The 17,867-nt window shown below is 36.5% G+C and overlaps 1 protein-coding gene and 1 long non-coding RNA gene across 3 annotated transcripts in view; one reads left to right on the forward strand and one right to left on the reverse strand.

Annotated features, from left to right (window-relative positions):
- The window catches only part of LOC410779 (neuroligin 2), a 58,916-nt gene extending 54,933 nt beyond the window's left edge, over positions 1-3,983 (reverse strand). Inside the window, exon 1 of the mRNA XM_006571494.3 lies at positions 3,721-3,983. The gene's annotated coding sequence lies outside the window, so the exon portion shown is untranslated. The remainder of the gene's footprint in view (positions 1-3,720) is intronic.
- Positions 3,984-13,738: 9,755 nt separating this feature from the next.
- On the forward strand, positions 13,739-17,297 carry LOC107966060. Of its 2 annotated transcripts, XR_003304818.1 has the most exons (6): positions 13,739-14,805; positions 15,517-15,783; positions 16,027-16,122; positions 16,222-16,550; positions 16,646-16,918; positions 17,015-17,297. It is a non-coding gene; the product is annotated as an uncharacterized LOC107966060 (long non-coding RNA). The 2 variants fall into 2 exon arrangements; XR_003304819.1 differs by lacking the exon at positions 16,646-16,918 and having other exon boundaries at positions 13,742-14,805; positions 17,015-17,294.
- The last annotated feature ends 570 nt before the right edge of the window (positions 17,298-17,867 follow it).

The following is a 17,867-nucleotide window of genomic DNA, read 5'->3' on the forward strand; positions in this document are numbered from 1 at the left end:
CGGTCCTCCGGATAAATAACGCTCGATAGAGATTCGAGTAAACATCCAAGAAACCGAGAGACGAGATTAATTAAAGGGGATCGAGTTAGATCGACTTTCGGTTTTACTTTTGGGGAGGAAGGAGAAGGATATCCGTGAAGCGGGGATATTTGACGAGGAATTACGCGTTTATTAAGGAAGGAAGGGAGGGGAAAGGAATGGATCGGGAGGAATTCTCTATCGACTCCTCATCCGATCCGTTCTTTCTTCTACGGGCAATGCGATATTTGTGCATTTCCAACCCCTCTCCTCCCGATTTATAATTATCGCGTTTCGATGAAATCGATTGGAAATATGGCGTAACAGGGTGGATTATTTAAGGGAAGAACAGTTCTATTTATAAAATTTATAACGTTATCGTTTTAACTTTGGAGCGACGCCGTCGATATCTTCTATACATAGAAATATGAGTGGGAATTGTAGAGTTAGAATTCGTAGCGAACTTCGAGGGAGAGGAAAAAATAGAATTAAATCGATTAAATTCCATTATTGAATATGATAAACGATATCGATTTCAAGGATTCAAGATGATCTATTCCACTCCACGTTCTATCAACGTTTCTTCGAACGCGTTTTTCCATCTATCTAAAGATTAATCCTCGAAAGAATAATCTGAGAATAATTCGATGCAATTTGATCGATTAATTGGACATACCATAAATTAACTCTTCATCGAGGGAGCGCAACATATAAATATTTGAAACGATGCGTGCCAAATGATTGACTCGTAAACTAAAATTCTCCCGAGAATTCTCTCCTCTCTCTCTAAGTAACACCCAACGACGAAGCAAGAACGAAACAACGTAAAATCTTTAAACCACGATGCTCGACGATTTAAACTCGGATAGACTTTAACGCGGGGAGGGATCGAGGGAAGCCCGATCGAGTCTGCGATCCACGCCACCCCCCGCGAAACGAACAAAGAAGAAAGAATATACGTAAAAATCCGTGGAATATTCAAATGGCCGAGTTCCCTGCCAAAACTCGAACGTGGTCGAGGAGCACAGCCGGAAATTGCCTCGTTATCCTCGACGTGGCTGTTATTTACGGATTTTAACGAGCGAAACCTTACGCTCCTCTCGTCGGCCGACCCCACTTTTCGTTCTTCGCGCCTCCGTCGTTTCCTTCTCACCTCCGAGAGTTTTCCCTCCTTCAAGAGGGAGGAGAGAAGAAGAAGAGGAAGCGATAGATCGAAACTGTATCCCCATGGATCGATGGGGGAGAGAGCATCGAATGCAAATGCAGACAAAGATATTCCCGTTCTATAAAACGTCGGATCGCTTCGACTCGATCGTTGATGAATATAGAGGGGGATCGGATGCCGCGAGGAGAATTTTGATCGTGGTATTTGGACCGGGTCTTTGGGATAATGATAGATCGAGAGTTTATTAGGCGTGGAAAAAATTGTTCGAATGGGGGATGAAATGGAATTCGAATAATGCGTGAGGGGCAGGATGTAAGATACTTCTCATCGAAAATTATCCTACTTCCCGCTTTAGATTCTTTTATCGTAACGTCGATTTTTCAGGTTGAAAAAGTTTAGTAGGAATTCGAGTAGCCTCGCAATGGAAGAAAATAAAATCTCGTTGTGCCTACGATTTAAACGCAATTTTTGCCCGAGTATCATCATTCGAAGACAAAAACCGAATTTGAATTATACTTTTATTTATCTACATTTAATTTCCAGCGTTCCATTAAATTCAGTTTCAATTTCTACGATTTTCCTTTTACATATCGCGTTTTTATTTTTATCCCCCATTTATCCAATTTCCAATCAAGTTTCACGCTTCTCCTCGCGAATTTAATATTAATTTACACGTGTAAATTACACGTTTGAACGCAAATTACAAATATTTTACTTTCCACGAACGTCGAATTTGTTAATCGATATTCACATTTCTATCGTTTCGTTAATTAAAATTGATTCCACGTTTCCATCATTTCCTCATCATCTTATCCTTGTCGAGAGAGGCGTACGTAGGTATTAAGAAATTTTTCGCTCATTAATCTCTTCCAATCCCTCCTCGAATCGAAGCAACGAAGCTTTGATACTGACCTATTTACCGAATACTAATGAATCGATCTTTTTTCTTTTTTTTTAAACTTCTCGCGAGTTGATAATTAACAAGTCGAGAAAAAATAACCTCTAACGTTACCATTAATTAAAAAAAAAAAATCCCTCCCGATAAAACTCGTCTTTTTTAATAAACCATTCCTCAAACGTACCAAATTACACGATCCATCGTGTAGATACCACCGACTTCTCCAATCTCCAACATCCAATTTCACCCCCACCTAAATCTCGCACCAGAGAGAGAGAGAGAAGAACAAAGTTCCTTTAGACTGTCTAACGACATACATCAAGGGGACCAAAATCGATTCCGAATCGGACGACGATTCCCTGTAAAATCTACGAGAACGAGTAACACCACTTTTTTCGAAACAAACAAACAAACGACAACGATTTAAAAAAGAAGAAAAAAAAAAAAACAGAAAAGAACCGATTCGAGTCCCTCTTTCTCGATCGACGATTCGTCTCTATCGAGGCGAACAACGAGAACGTGCTCGTCACAGGAAATTTGAAAAAAGAAATATTTCTTCCGAGATGTTCGATCGATCCACGTCCCCGTTTAATTAGATCCTTTCGATCGTCTGCGAATCCTCCACGTAGTGCAAATAGATCGAATCTTCTCCCCCTTCGCGCAACGAGGGCCGTAACCGTAACTCGTGAAGCAAGAGAGAAAAAGGAATCGACTGTTTGCCCGGTAAGGAAACGCCGTTAATTAAACGGCTGCATCCGAAGACGCGCGATTATCGCACGAGGGGGGTGGGATTTAGGGGAGGAAATAAGTCGCGGTGACAACGTTGTTTAATTTACATTTCATTAGTTCGACGCTAATACCACTCCGCTTATCCCGATATTTCCTTCTTTCTTAAGGAATATTTTCCCTGTAAGGGAATTTTTCTTGGAAATTAAACAAGATTCGGAATATTTTTAGAAAAATTTCTGCATAAAATCGAGTCCGAAAATGTTATCATTGAGGCGAATTTAAATCGGCGATGATTATTTAATAACGTGTAATTATTCGGAAAATTTATGGTAATTCTCCTCCATTCTCATTATACGAGGCTCAGATGCAAGAAATTAAATTTTGATGAAACGCGAAATATTACGAATTGTTGCGTACAAGTAATTTTATTTCTCTTTATATATAATTATTTACTAAATAGCTTCATTAAGTTATGGAAATATACATAAGCTGCAAGAGATACGAGGCAGATTGTTAAATATTTAGAGACTTTTAAACACCTGTTGAATATCTTTCTCATCGCGTATATTTTATTTTTTGTTATTAAGTCAATCATATTCATTACGTTTAAATAATTCTTCATTTCGTTTGTTACGATATTGACCTTTATTAATTTGTAAAAGAACGTATTATTCTACCTACTTTTTTACATATATATATATCTATCTATTTTATGTATCCTATGTTATATTTCAAATCAAAATTTACAAATATTATTTCGATACAAATATATATTATGTAAATTATTTTTTTTTTAATAAAAAATACGGATGAGATAATATAACGGAAAAATTCTACATGAAAAAAGAAACAAAAATTCGATATGAAATTTTTTATCAGAAACAAATTTTAAAATTATTAAATTACTAACCTTTTGTTGCACGTATAATTCAACTTTTTTACAACGAATCCTCAAATTCCATTAACCAAACATTTTATTAACCACGATAATAGTACTAATTTGTTGAAGTAAAATTCTATTATGCAGATCTTGCTTCGAAAATTTGAAGAGTTTAAAACAAATGTGAAACAGAGTGACAATGGTATAATATTATCGCGTTTTATGCGACACGTTAACCTCACACGCGCCACGATGTTGTCGAAAGAACGAACGAAGCACGACTGATACCTTACTCGCGTCGACAGGTACGTATAAATATTCGTACACGTTAAGAAACACAAATAAATGAATTTGTCGTGTGAAATTATAAACGTATATACGGATATAAATATTTTCAGATTATAAAATCCTCGAACGTATACTTCGCTTCGTACGTTATGTTTACGTATCGTATTGTGTTTCGCACTGTGATTAATCGCGACTCGAGACGACTTGTCAGAGAAGTATGCGCGCGCACTTGGCGCCAAAAGAAAGATGGCGACACGTAAGACGATATTTCGCGATCGTAATATTTTCGTCACTCGAAAGAGTGAAAATTTACTTACGTAAAATCGAATCGTGTAAAATCGTAACTCTAATGTTATAAACGTTTTGCTTCACGAAATTTATGCCTTTAATCATTTCTACGATCATGTTTGTAATCATTTCTCTCGCAATTCGAGAATCATCAACGAGTGTTGCTAACCAATATATTAAGAAGAATATATATAAAAAAATGGATGAAAAGCTTACCCTTGTCGTTCTTCAGCTTTTACTGCACTCCAGTCACTTGTTTCTTGCACAATTTTCACTCACTTTTGCACAATTTATAGAATAAGTGACGAGAAACGCGAACACTTTCGACCACTACGCCGTACAATTACGCACTGGTGATTTCTTAAATTCACAGGTGGCTCCCTCCCTCCAAAAATATATTGGCGGTCACATTTAAACTTGTTAATTATTACCAATCATCGGGTAACTATTAAAATTTTTACTTTTCATTTAAAATTATTATTATCACCGATCATGCAAATTGAAATTCTACGATCTGAATTAAAAATTAAAAATTGGAATAAAGAAATTTTTTTTAAATGTAATAAAATTAATCGACTCGATGGTATGATTAAAATCTTCGAAGTGAATCGATAAATCGGGAGGGATTTAATGGAATTATGGCGATAATGGCGATCAGATCTCGAAAGATGTAAGTTCGCACGATCCGATTTAACGAAATCGCGATCCTTTCTCTTCGACAAGGATGTGTTTGAACGGAAAACACGATAAGCGTAAAATCAATATCTCGTGGGTCCAGTACCCCCTTTGAATCGCTCTATGTAACGTGAAATTCAAACTCTCCTGACTGGAAGAAGAAAATACATAATCGCCTTCGCTCCTTTACGTTTCTTATATAAATAACTTAATATTCGTATTCGCGCTCTTGAATCACGAGGAAATTTATTCTTCGCATATAACCGACAAAAAGGATGCAAATGTGCGTCAAATATTTTTCAAAATTCGCGATAAAAAATTTAAACTCCTACGTTAAAATACCTGCTACATTTCGTTTTAATTAAAGTAATTAGATTAAAAAACTTTTTCATACGGAATAGAAATGAAAATTCATTTCATTGCCGTATTTGAATAAATGAAATAATTATTCGTTTGTTCTACAGTTTCAAATTATTTCAAACTACACGAAGATTGTGAAAATGTGAAAAAAATATAGAATAAATATCGACGAACGATGATTATGATCTCAAAATTATGATCTTTTTCTTCAATTCATCTTTTATTATTTTTTCTTCTTTTTCACGAAATGATAAAAAAAAATCAAACAGAATTGCTGTCTTATTCTTAATCTTTTATTTACATTTTAATATATCTTTTTTCTTTTTTTTATCTTTACTTATATCTCTCTCGATCGTTTTTCCAACTATAAATCAAATAATAGGTTTTTAATAAAATAATTGTTTCAATGGCGACAAATTGAAATGAATTTCACAACGAAAGCCAACTGCGCACATTTCAAAGTCTTATCTTAATATAGCGCATAACGATAATAATATTCATTTAGCCATATTATCCAATGCAATTCAAATGAGACGCAACAATCCACGAGATAACTGAAATTCCAAAATTTACATTTATTCTTAACTAACGTGCGATTCGTTATTCCTCGAACAATTACAAATATTCTCGATTAAAAAGTTTCCAGCCGCATTAATAATGACATTTTAACGCAATTTTGCATATCATAATAATTTCGATTAATTCCCCGAGAATTTCATAGAATAATAATTTCAATAATCAGGGGTTAAAGGAAAAGGATTCTTTTCCAAACTTTACAAATATAAGGGGAAGAGTAAAAATATATATCCGTTCTGGCGGCTGCTATTTCCAATAAAACCAATAAAATGTGTAATAATATTAAGACACCGCGTGACGTGTACTATTTTTTCCATCTTTTTACGCTATAAATAACACCGTGAAGAAGAATTGCCTTCAATTAATGAATGATTTATGGATCACCGCTTGTTTAAGAAAAAAAAAAAAAAGGATCATTTTCAATCTAGTCTCTCACGCTCCATTACTTTTTAATAGAACACTTTAAATTATATTATCTTCTATAAAATACCTTAACCGTGTTAAGTAACCACCTACCTTAAACTTCTAATTATTAATAACAATACTCTCCAACTCGTATTTTTTTTTTTCCCTTTTTTCAGAAGCCAGAAAGCGTTCATATTTCTAGAAACGTCTTGCGAGGGAGAGATCTTGCGGGGGAAACGCATTAAACGCATCTCTTGTGCCGCAATTATAAATCATTACCGAGAGAACGACTCGATTTCGACGAGGCTCGACGTGGCAATTTACTACGATAAAATCCCTCTCTCTCTCTCTCTCTCTCTCGCTCTCTCTCTGGCCGCAGTGCGCGATGAAACGAAGACGATCATCATTTTCTAGGTCGTCTGCGCTTGACAGTTGTTTTCGGGCATTCCCATCCGCGTTGCAGAAACGCGGTAACGAAATAACCGCGGAGATAAACGGTTCCGGAAATGTAGAATGGCCACCCTGTACAAAATGAATTTGTACAGGATGGAAAAGAGGAAGGGAAGGGAAGGGAAAAAAATACGCGCATATGGAATAATAGCGCGCATTTATAGGGAAAAAAATATTTTTCTTTCCTCCCTCTGAAAAAAAAAAAAAAAAAAAGGAGATACGAAAATGAAACTCGTTAATCTCGGTGAGAATATTATACGATTTAATCTAATTTATTTGCATACGCGTGTATACCACGTACGAAACAATTTATTTCCATTTTCTTTTTTTTTTTTTTTTTTAAATGCAATAATGATATTGCGTGTCCCTCTTGTTTTTTTTTTTTTTTGAGGGAAGGGGAAGAGGTAAAATTCGCACTAAACAGAAAGTTTTTACCAAATGTTAAAAAAATACGTGGAGGAATAATAATAATAATGATATACGTCGGTCAAAAATGTAATATCGTATACGGGATTGAATTAATATATTAAAAACGTGGATTGAGGAAAATATTTTAAATGCAATTTTTTTCTAACGTTATAATTCAAAGTAATTTCTTTCTTTTTTTTTTTTTTTTGGCACGCACAGGTACACCCTTTCCTCAAATATGATTACATCGATATTGCGGCGCTAGATTGACAATATCATTCCTTTGACACATCACTTGACACGGAATATACGTACATCCCTTTGACGCGTGCAGTCTTTCAATTTGCATCTAATATTTAATGAAAATAATGTTTCCTCCTCGAGCACACATCGTACTCGCGAGAGGCATATTATTCCGCTGAATAGTAATAGCTACATATTCATCATCCCCTGAATATTTAGTGCATTGTGAATGTACGATAATTACCGAATGAATATTCACACGAGGATAAAATAAAAAATTCGGGCACCATGTCGAACAAACTCCACGCATTCTGTGCCTACCACTGTATCTTTTCATATTCTTTCATCCAATTTCAAAGTGCCAATCTTAAATCGCTAATCGTATCCCTACGATTCATTGAAAAATAAATTTATTTAAATCGTCATTCAAAAACAAGAAATAAAATACTCTCGATCTAATCACTTCAGAATTTAATAATCGCAGAGATCATTTTATAATTACGTTTAGAATACAAAATGGAGGAGCGTATCCGCCATTAATCTCGGTTTAAGTGTTGCCTCGTATCTCAGGGGCCGAAAGCATCTTGGTCCAGCGGTAAGTCGACCCGTGGTGGCATTCAGCCCTGATGAATATGTACCATTCGAGGCGACTCCATTCTCAGAGGAGAGTCAGAGGTGTGTTCCTGTGCTCCTATCATGAATTTTAACGAGCCGCCGCGAAATCTCGCGAAATCTCGTGAAATCTTGTTCCCCCTCCCCATCGTGGCCAGATACACCAGTCGTCGAATCGCTCGCGAAAGGAAGTTTCGAACTCGATGGAAAATATCCAACTCCATTCGAGCGAAAGACCAGGAAGCTTTGTTTGAATCTGTATCGAGGATCGATAGGATTCTCGAAGCGCGAAAAAAAGTCTTGTCAGAGATTCGATGTTAATATCTCTCTCTATAAAATCCGTAACGAAACTCTTAAGCTTGGTAACCGTTTGTTGAAGATTCGTGTAATACTTGATGACACAATTTTGCGTAAAGATTAATCAAAGCGATTAAGGGATGCATAAAGTTTGGATCGATCTTCGAATTCCTATCCGAATTAGATAATAGGGTGTGTTGGTTCAACTGAACTGGTTTATCGAAGGTAGGGGCGGGATCGATGCAAATCGCTTTAAGAACGTCTCGAACGAACGTTTCGTCTCCGTTCACTGCTCGTCGTATCTTCGAAGCCAGGTGAGGAGGGGAAGTGCTCAACGATTTCTTGAAAATTTTCCTCCCATCTCTATGCGGGATATCTATTCTTACGTACCAATCTCTTTCCTCCTCAGATTCTTCTCTCTTTTCCTCGCCTCTCTCCAAGTCATATTCTCGTAAATCGATTAACGAAAACTAGAGATACTTTTCCATTATTGAATAATGGAATCGATCGAACTGAAGGAGAAATTAAAATTTTCCAAGAAATTTGTAATTTTATTTATCTTTGAGATAACGCTATATACGCCGTTGTGGACAAGAAGATGGGGAGGAAAGGAAATATTTAGCAAAGCGTAATGGCGGCATTGATTCAGCAAGGCTATTCGCAGGTGCTCGTAACACCGGCGATAATCCATGGATCGTTAGGCCCAATATAATTTCCGGAACCGTATCGACAGGCGGAAATATAGGCGATTGGATCGACATGTATACTGCGAGAGCGTAATCGCAAACGTTGCCGATATACGCGAGTCGAGGATCGGTGAAGAATTTCTAAAAGTTTCAATTGAAATCGGTAAACAAAAATTTTATAATAGCGTTGCTGGATAATTTTCGTCGTAACATGATCAATTTCGACTGGTTTGGAAGAAGGTTTTAAATCCGCATAATGCAATGGGAAAAACGAAGCGGTTGAACAATTTGCAGGCAATTTCCAGTGAAACGAGTACTTGCTACTTTGTAACGATCCTAACGATTATTAAAGCACGGTTTAAAAACAATACAACGTTGCGTAACAACCCGTCGCGAATCATAACCATCAACGTTGTTAACCAATCCACCGTTTCACTTCCCAAACGAACGAAAACAGTTATTAAAGCCAACGGTACGATTCGGTATTCCCAATTTGGAGGGAATTCGATTTTTCTCGTTCCCTCCCTCTTTCCCGATCTCTTGACTTGGGATCTGTATCAAAATTCAACTCGTAACAAAAGTCAATAAGAGAAATAGCTCCAAAACTGCTGTAATAAAAACTGATCATGGAAATAATGAAATTTGATCATAATTTAAAGAAAAATTTTTTATTATTATAATTGTAACTATTAAATTTAATGATATCCTATAATTGATGAGATTCTTGATATATGAAGAGAAAAAATTGTAAAATCTACAGAAGGGGATGAATGATATAAATATCCTGATAATGGTGGATATACTGTTCATCCTGTTCTTGGTCTTGGATAAAATAAATTTCTCAATAAAAATATAATTAATGAAGGTGAAAGAGGTCAAAATCTAAATCTAATCTAACCTAATATTAAAGTTAATTTCCAAAATTTTCCAATTAAAAATGGTATAACTATGAAAAAAATTATTAGAAATGCATGTCTACTTACAATTGTATTGTAAATCTGATCTGATTATTAATTCATGATCCTTCTTAATTCTATACGAATAATTCAATTTCAAATAAACAATTATCTGTTTATTCGTATCTATCGGGGAAAAAGTAGGAGGATTCTCCAAATTTTCCCTTTCTGAGAGGAAGACTGACGATATACGATTGTAAAAATTGTAACGCGGCGCGGTTGCTAAGCAGAGAGGCGAGGAACAAGCGAAACCTATATTCAGAGGATCGCGAAGCCGGTCAAACTCGTCCTCGTGGATAAGTGAACGTCGATGTATCTGTCGAAGAAACAAGGAGCACAATATAGAAGGAGATAAACGGAAGAAATCTCGATCCAATCGAGGCTGTTAAGTGCATTATTCTGGCCATACTCGTGGATGTGGATATACAATCGTACGTTCATCATCCTCTTTCCCTTTTCCTTCCCATCTACCGTTTCCTCTCCTTTCCTTTCCTCTCCTGTCCACGCGCGTTGATAATTCGTATCGAATCGCAATAATTTTAAGAGAAGAGAGAACGGGAAAAAAAAAAATGTGTGGAAAGTCATCGGGAATAATAACGGGGAAATGTGGGACACGAGTGTAATTATTCTGACGATCAAATTTATCCCGTAAAACGCGTAATTTCTGAAATATATTTATATACACGCGTGTAAATGTCTTTTTTAAAAACGTTGCTAGTTTCTTCGAGTAAATAAATAAATAAATCGGATAAATTGAAAGATGTATATACGCGATACAAGCGTGATGAAAGAGAAAAGATACGTTAATCGCAATTTGATTGTGACAATTTTCATAAATTACGTCGTCATTTTTATCTCGAAGATCGAATCTTAGAAAACACTCGGATACAGCTTATATATATATACAGTTAATGTAATCGTACATAGTTAACTAGCAGATGTCATCAACCGAGCGGAGGAATAAGGAACAAAATAAATGGATCTCGGGGGAAACAGGTTTCTACTACGTTTCTATCGACGATTAACTATATGTAATGGGGATAAAAGGAAGAGAAGGAAAGAAAGAAGAGAAAAAAAGGGACTCCTTCCCTGTACGTCTTCGAAACGATATGATCCAAATGAATTCTGGAACGAAACAAAAGGAGAAAAAGCATGGCCAAATCTCCAAACCATCAAAGTATCGAGAAACGAGTACCGATTACCAAAGCGAGAATAACATTCGAAAACAAAGAATACGTTCAGATCTCGCCACCTAGACAACAAAGATCAAGAAAACACCGAATTTTCCCCTATCTCCAAGTCTATTATCGGTTATCTAAGAAACTCATCGTGTAAAACGTACTTGTCCCTGCGACCTCTGCCTGTAATAGCGCTCGTAATAGTCGATTCGGGGCCAATCGATTCCCGGACGAGACAAGGCACACGGGAAGTTGAAAATTTTGAAACTAAGAATCGAAATTAAGAATCGACCTGTTTTAAATTTATTTATTTTTTACAATTGATCGTTCGAAACGAAAGAACGGTCAATTATGGGTCAGTTGGAAATAAATATAATTTTAATCAACTTTTTAATATTTTTAATTCCCCTTTTATTCTCTTGGAATTTTATTCGAAAATAATGATAATAAGAAGAGATCGTATTCGAAATTGGAAAATTACACGGAACAAATTATTTTTGTATTCTAGAATTTTTTTACTTGCGGAAATTTAAGTTAATTTTCTGACAGTTTAATTGAGAAAGGGAAAAAGAATTGGAATAATATACATAATACTCTCTCGAATTTATGAATATTCTAATGAGAACATATATATTCTCGAACGAATTCGGATAATCTATAAAAACAGGTCCTTATTTTTAACAGAAATGTTATTAAATTTTATTAATATTGTACTATTATACCTCTCAAAAAAGAGGAAATAGCATATTTTAAAATAATTCAAAGTGTCGTAATAAAATATATTCCTGGCTAAGATAGATATCTTATCTCAAAATCCACAACAAAAAAGAAAGAAAGAAACCAAAGAAAAAGACTTGTTGAAGAGGAGAAAGGAGGGGGAAAAAATCGGCGGAAGGATACGAGCTATCATTTTCACGGGAGGATAAGTGTGGTTACTCTTTTCCACGACCTCGCTGTCCCATCTGCTCGGCAACCAGAAGAGAGAGAAGAAGGAAGGGAAGGAGGAAAAAAGAAATTCTTTTTTCCAGGCTGGAGATTGGCCGTCGTAAACTTCCCTTCCCTCGAAAGGGTGGCAACCTCTCGACATCACGTCCGGAACGATGAATCACGGAGCAACTGGGACGAGATGGGATTCGCAACCCTGATGATTTTAAGGACGTTCTCGTTGATTAATTTAAGGGAAGTGTGAAGGAGCCGGGGATGGGATTTGAGGCATTATTCGGGTTAGAACGAGGAAAATGAGACGAGGATGGGAAAAAATGGTGGCGGTGGCGAGCCGTTCAAACCCATTGACTTGCAAATTTTTATCCTTACATTTTCTATCCCCTGTATCGTGTTGCGTGGATATTTCTTGTACCAATTGTGGATCATTTTTAATTTGAGACAAATAGAAACTACGAATAATAGGAGGATGAATAAAAATGATGATTCGAAATTTATTTTTTGATGATTCGAGTTTTATTTTTCCATTGTGCGAATATTTTTTGTTTAATTGTGGATCATTTTTAATCGAATCATTTTTGATCCCATTATAGATTGGAATTAGATGAATATGAAATGTTAACGATGAGTAAAAATGGCGACTCGAAATTTTTAATTGACAAATTTTCGTCCTTACATATCTTTTATATTACTCGTATAAATATTTCTTGTTTAAAGAAATTTTTTTCTCGTTGTTAAAGATAATTTTTAATCGAATTGGCCTCGTTAGAGATGGAAATGAATGGAAGATATTGCGAGTTAGACGAAGAATATGAGACGGATGATGGGTTAAAAAATGTGACAGTGCAAGATGTTTAACCTATTGACTTTATTAAATTTTTATCCCACGTTTAATATTTATTATATTTTGACGCGTTACTCGTGTAAATATGTTTTTCTTTTATAATTTTTAAACGAATCGAGAACCTCGTTGGAGATGGACACGACGAATATGGTATCTAATTATGATAATTTAAAAATTCTTCGCTATGTGGACGTGGAATTTCCGGATGTCTGGTATTTAGCGATTAATTTTGTGCTAGAATTAACGGATTCGCTGGACATTGTTGGAATTGTAATTGGAAATTTAGAATTGTCGTATTCGATTGATAAAAAATATAAATGACCAATGAGACAACGTTTCTTTTTTCTTACGAATTAATTAATAAAAGAATAAATGTGAATAAAAGAAAAAGAATACGTAATCGATATGGACGACAATAAAAGCGGATCCATTGATAATAAAGTTTAACGAGTCTTTTAATTAATTAAAATTGAAAAGGATGAATTGAAGAAGGAAAAATTTCGAATGAAAGCAACCAGTGGTTATACGAATAATCTAATTAATATTAAAAATATCAACGATAAGAACAATGTTATTAATATCTGAAAAGAAGTAGTTCGACGAAAATAATAAAAAATATATATATATATATATGTTTCAAAAAAATTTATTACAATTTATTAACGTTAAAGCACAAACAATAAAATTATTACTAACTGGATGATGATGATATTCGGCCGATTTCCCGTACGAAAACGATAAAAATATAAAATTATTCGCAAAAAGTTTCTTTAACGAGATGGGATAAAAATGGGAAAAATCGACGTTTCTGAAACCATTACCAAAAGTCGTTATGAAAATATGAAATGGGGAGAGGAAGAACGGTCCCAAAAAAAGAGGTGACAATGCGCATCCGTGAAATCGTAAAACTGGATATAAAATTTTACAACTGATCGTCGAAATTATCATGGAAGAAACGGAGGTTCGAGAGAGGGGAAAAAAAAATAGGGAAGACGACGAAAGGAATCTTGATGGAATAATAAATGTATTTCGTACTAATAGAACATATTATTACACGAGTCAGTGGTACACAACTTCCTCCGGTATACACGCCGCTATATAATTTTTACACGCATTCCACGTCGATATACTTTCCCGTTTCCTTTTTCTCTCCAAAGATGTACGTACTTCTTTCCAACTTCTTGTACATGTAACTTCGTTCAAGTTCACACGTGTATGTGTGTGTGTACGTGTATTTGTAATGTCTTTTCTTTTTTCTTTTTTTCTTTTTTTTTTGCCAACCTTTCATTCTCATTCCGCATCACATCGCCTGGCATCGTTTCATCTTACTGCTATTACGCGCACAACAATTTTCCGACGGATTAAATTCCGATTCGAAGTTCTATACGCCTCGATCGACGCTGGAATTAAATAATAAAGGAAACGCGCTTCTTGGCGACCTCGCGTGTCATGTCACGAAGCGTGTGGAAAGGTATCTTTCCTTTCTTTTTTTTCTTTCCCCTTTTTTTTCAAAAATAATGAGACGTGGAAATGGAAATAAAATAACTGTACGTACAAATTGACGATCGGTGTAAGCGTGTACGTGATCGAAGTGAAGAAGGAAGAACGAATGCCTCGCGTTTCTGATCTCGTACTACAGCCCGTAACACTTTTCCACTCGGACCACCCCGCATTTCGAATAAACACAAACTCGATTAACATAACACGTTTCGAATTTGAAAATTTGAATCTCGTCATTTCCCCTTTCGAGTATATAAAGGAAGAATCGAGTTACACACGGATCTAACGTGACACTGCACAGTTTGTACAGTCTTGTCCAATTTGCATAATCGTGTATCGAATTTCTCGCACGCCTGATATATTATTCATTCTTCGAACGACGAAGGGAGGAGGAAAGATAAAATAAGGTAAGAGGTATTAATCGAATCATCGCAATTTTAACCACTCGAATCAAAAGTAAAACTCGATCGAATCGAATTTGCACGACACCAGAATACGAGAGCAAATCTAATTAATCGATTCCCAAATAAATCAATATTTCGCAGAGGTAATTGGCTCGTAATTACGAAATTAATTCTCCAATTCAAACAAACATACTTCTCCTACCAATTTTCACCATTCGAGCAAACGTCGAAGGAACGGTCTTCTATCGATCAATTAACAACACATCGTCTTTGATCGATGACGGTCCAACTCTGACCCGATCGATCACCGAATCGATCCTCTCCTCCTCCATAAACGTCTATCAAACAATCAATCGGCGTATCTCCACCTAAAGGCCAAGAGAGGCTAAAACTCGCCGACCTCTGGCCCCCATCCGCGAACGTTCCACTGACACACCTGTGCCGGTGTCACCAATCCACTCCACGATCTCCTCTCCCCGTGCACAAATCGATCGAGGCAACCTTCCATTTCCTCCTCCTCCTCTTCTTCTTTTTCCTCTTCCTCTTCTTCTTCTTCTTCTTCTTCTTCTCCCTTGCGTGAACGAAACGAAGAGCGAGGCACGTCTCATCGGTCCCGAAATCGAGCCCAACCTTGAAGAGGAGAGGAATGCAGGTTACAAGCGTTGTCCTGCCGAACGTGTCCCGTTAACCGTGGACGGCGTGCACGTGTTTCAGTTGGAGCAGATGGTGAAAAGTCGGCGGTGGAATCCTACCGGGGCAGGTTACGCACTTTCCACACTTTTGGCGCGGGCATTAATTAGCATCGTGCGTACGAGGAGGCCGCTCGTGTCAGTTAAAACCGTGGTCAGTTGGCCGCGCGGCATTGACAGAGTAAAATCGCCCGGATAAAATCGCACCCTCGCGAGGAGCGAGCAGGAATTGGAAGAGGAACGAGGATCGAGGCCAACTAGTTCTCAAGGATATATAATATCTTCTTGCAAGGTAGTTTTTTTCTCTTTCGTTTTTTTATCGTGAAGAATCGTTTGAAAAGTTTCTCTTCGATTCTTTCTGGACGAATATTTGAAGAGAGAGAGAGAGAGAGAGGGGATATGATTAATCGTGTTGGATCACGATGATTATCGAGTTTCGGATCACTCGTTTGTTTTCTCGAAATTCTTTTCTCGAAACTTTCCTTCCATTCCACGAATCTCATGTTTTTTTTTTCTTCTTTTCTTTACTTTGCAGCGAGCAGCTGAACGTAAACCTGTATGAATGTCGGTAAAAAGTGAGGAAACGAACGGAGAAAGGAAGGAGACAGCGAACGGAGAAGTCTTGCGAACGGTGAGTGGAAAATGAAATATGAAAAATTACGTGTAATAATTACTGGAAATCAAAAATCTTCGATGCATATTTATTCTTCTTTTTCTCTCTTTCGCGCAGAAATCAGAAAAGGAGGAATAACGATCGAATATCTTCGATATTAATCCCCCAACAAGTATCATTTTTACCAATTCTTCCTACTCTTCTTCCTATTGATCAACAACCATCAACTTTTCGTTTCAAAACTCTTCTCCTCCCAAAAAATACCGATCTACGATTATTATTAAGAATCTCGTTCCAAGATCGATCGTTCTCCCCCTCCTTCCTTTCCAAGAAATTTCGTCGACGAAGAAACAAGAAAAGCTTTGGATCGGAGGAAATGCGATGAAGTAGCAGATGAAATAAGGCAACGAGTGGCAAAAGAGGAGGACGGAGAAGTCTTACGAACGGTGAGTGGAAAATGAAATGTGAAAAATTACGTATAATAATTATTGAAAATCAAAAATCTTCGATGCATATTTATCTTTTTCTCTCTTTCGCGCAGAAATCAGAAAAGGAAAAATGATCGAATATCTTCGATATTAATCCCCCTTTTCGTTTCGAAACTCTTCTCCTCCCAAAAAATACCGATCTACGATTATTATTAAGAATCTCGTTCCAAGATCGATCGTTCTCCCCCTTCTTCCTTTCCAAGAAATTTCGTCGAAGAAGAAACAAGAAAGAAAGAGAGGCTCTGGATCGGAGGAAATGCGATGAAGTAGCAGATGAAATAAGGCAACGAGTGGCAAAAGTGGAGAACGGAGAAGTCTTACGAACGGTGAGTGGAAAATGAAATATGAAAAATTACGTATAATAATTACTTAAGAACCAAAAATTTTCTATACATATTTATCTTTTTCTCTCTTTCGCGCAGAAATCAGAAAAGGAGGAATAACGATCGAATATCTTCGATATTAATCCCCCAACAAGTATCATTTTTACCAATTCTTCCTATTCTTCTTTCTATTGATCAACAACCATCAACAGTTTCGAAACTCTCCAAAAAATCTCCTCCTCCCAAAAAATACCGATCTACGATTATTATTAAGAATTATTAAGAAATTTCGTCGAAGAAGAAAAGAAGAGAGGCTCTGGATCGGAGGAAATGCGATGAAGTAGCGGATGAAATAAGGCAACGAGTGGCAAAAGTGGAGAACGGAGAAGTCTTACGAACGGTGAGTGGAAAATGAAATATGAAAAATTACGTATAATAATTACTTAAGAACCAAAAATTTTCTATACATATTTATCTTTTTCTCTCTTTCGCGCAGAAATCAGAAAAGAAGGAATAACGATCGAATATCTTCGATATTAATCCCCCAACAAGTATCATTTTTACCAATTCTTCCTATTCTTCTTTCTATTGATCAACAACCATCAACAGTTTCGAAACTCTCCAAAAAATCTCCTCCTCCCAAAAAATACCGATCTACGATTATTATTAAGAATTATTAAGAAATTTCGTCGAAGAAGAAAAGAAGAGAGGCTCTGGATCGGAGGAAATGCGATGAAGTAGCGGATGAAGTAGGACAACGAGTGGCAAAAGTGGAGGATGATCGTGATTCACGGAGCCGTCGGACGAAAGCAAGATCGTGTGATGAGCGAGAGGGGAGAGGAAAGGCGGGGAGGACAGGTTGGCTGGGATTCGTGAGTCGACTCCTCTTTCTCACCTGTTGGCCGAAAATCGGATTTCAAACCAATGTCGCCCACCATCCCACCCGTTCTCG

The sequence above is a fragment of the Apis mellifera genome, linkage group LG1, assembly GCF_003254395.2.
Source record: "Apis mellifera strain DH4 linkage group LG1, Amel_HAv3.1, whole genome shotgun sequence".
NCBI classification, from domain to species: Eukaryota; Metazoa; Arthropoda; class Insecta; order Hymenoptera; family Apidae; genus Apis; species Apis mellifera.